Genomic DNA, 2,361 nt, shown 5'->3' on the forward strand with positions numbered 1-2,361 from the left:
TGCAGACTTTTGTTTCATGCTAGCTAACCAGAATTCAACACCTTAGCCTGTTTCATATTTCTGTGTAAATGTAGTAGAGCAGCGAAGTAGGAGTCCTCCCAAAACAACAATAGTGGCTACACCAATATTGAGTATTGACCTTATTTTCCAAAAGGCAATATCCCAGGTATCTGTGCACATGGTATTTTTCAGGCTGAACAACACTCATTACACAAGAAACCATAATATTTCTTCTTATTTTGGCTGCCCTCCTTCGTTGATCACTACAGCAGGTTAAAATCTACCGTCTCACGCTATTTCAAGCATCCTCCTCTGCCACGCCAGCTCTGCATACCCTCCCTCGCTTTCTGCATAGAGCTTCTCTGCAGCCTTGATTTCACCCTCAGCACCTTCGCATTTACCATCCTTTGCAGTCATTCCCACAAGATTCGATCGAAAACACATTTTATGAACGTTACTGTGGCATTGTTGTTAGAGTTCACTGTCAGGCGTTTGGTACTCTGGAGTCTGAAACACTTCACGAGTCATAAGCTTTCACAGACTAAGGAATTATGTTCTCTTCTTTAAGACCTCTCCATTATCGTCCGGTCAGATTCAGGGCTAAATCCAGACTAACAGCGATCAATGCTGAATTTTAATTGCTGTGTTTGTATTTCTGTGGTCGTTGTTTTTTTGACAACGACCACAGGTATTTGACAGGATGGAGATCTGAGTAGTGTTCTGGTCATGAAGCAAATACTTCAATGTTCAGTTATGGTTAAGGCACTCAGTCATCAAACATGATGATGTGGTGCTCCATTATACTTGAAAAGAAGCTTTTGTTCATCACCATATTGCTCCTGGATCGTTGAGCAAAGTAGGTCTTGGGGTTTTGAGAAATGACCACCTGACGGGGTAGTGTTCTGCTTTCCTTCTACAAATTAGGTTTTGTTTTTTTCCAGATGTCCTTAACAGTCTAAATAGGGTTGTCATCTCTCTGGTCCAGTAATTACCGCCTGTCTTTGTCCCTATTTTTTATTAATTTTTTTCCTTGAGTAGAGGAGGTTTCTGTTCTCCCCATCTTGACACTAGACCAGAATCCAGAGGTCTCAGCCTCACTTTGCATTCAGAAATTCACAGCTCCCTGCTGCCATCCCTGAGCAAGCTCTGCATTGTTAGCAAACAGATCTACTTTTTTTAATTGTATTAAAAGATGGTTCAAGCATTGTTTCTTGCACACCCTGATGCTTTCTGCAATGACATGAGCTCTCTCTCCGATGTGGTTGATATGGGTGCTTGCAACAGCTTGCTTGCCTCTGAAGCAGCAGTGGATTTATTTTCTTGGGGGTAACCATGGTGGGGTAAAAGAAGAGGGAGTTTAAGCTCCAGTTTAAAGCAAGTATTCTATTCTTCTAATTGTCATGATTTGGTCTTTGGATGAACCCGGACAGAGCACGCACACACAGAGCTGAACTTGAGAGTTTATTGTAACAGTGGATGCATTATGGCAGGTGGAACCAGAGATGCAGGACTGAACTGGAGCAAAGGTGTAGATGTGTGCAGGAGCTGGTAAGCAGGACCAGAGACAGAGAGGCAGAGAGGGTACTTGGAGACCAGAGTAAGCAGCAGGATCCACAGCACGAAAGCGAGGGAACCAGAGCTCAGTAGCAGGATCCACAGCACGGTAGAGACGAATACTTGCTGGTCAGAGTTACAACAGGATGATCAGCTGGGCTAGATGAATACTTGCGGATCTGAGTCTCAACAGGATAGTTGCACAGACGAGGCTGGATAATCCCACAGTTGCTGGGCATAGACACAGAAGGTTGGCGGATAAAGTCCACGAGGGTAAGCACGGATGCAGCTGGTAATATCAACGGCAGGCTGAGGTTACTGGAGCACAGGAGAGACAGGTTATACCAACTGTTGGTGAGGCTTGGGTCAGAGAGGTGTCTAATTGGTCCAGCAAACAGGCAGAGGCAAACTAGTGATAGTGGCAGAACAGGAAGAATCCAGTAACAGGCAAAACTCAACTTGAGATGCAGAGGTGGCAGGGTCCCAACAGAAGGCAGGGAGAACTCAGGAAGACAGGCAAGGAGTATTGGAGTACTGAAGACGAACTGGCAGAGAAGTGAGGGCAGAGGGAGGCTTAAATAGGGAGGCTGGCAGGTAAAGTAAGTTCTGACTAATTGGCAGTGTTGTAGTCAAGTCACTATGCCTCGAGTCCGAGTCCAGGCTCGAGTCTCCAGTGTTCAAGTCCGAGTCAAGTCCAAGTCATTAAAAAAAATGTCCACTACTCTAAAAATGTCCACTACACTAAGTCAAGTCCACTACTCATCCGAGTCAAGTCCGAGTCGAATCCTTATTGATCAAGTTGAGTCC

This window comes from Fundulus heteroclitus, chromosome 24 (genome assembly GCF_011125445.2).
Source record: "Fundulus heteroclitus isolate FHET01 chromosome 24, MU-UCD_Fhet_4.1, whole genome shotgun sequence".
Lineage (NCBI taxonomy): Eukaryota > Metazoa > Chordata > Actinopteri > Cyprinodontiformes > Fundulidae > Fundulus > Fundulus heteroclitus.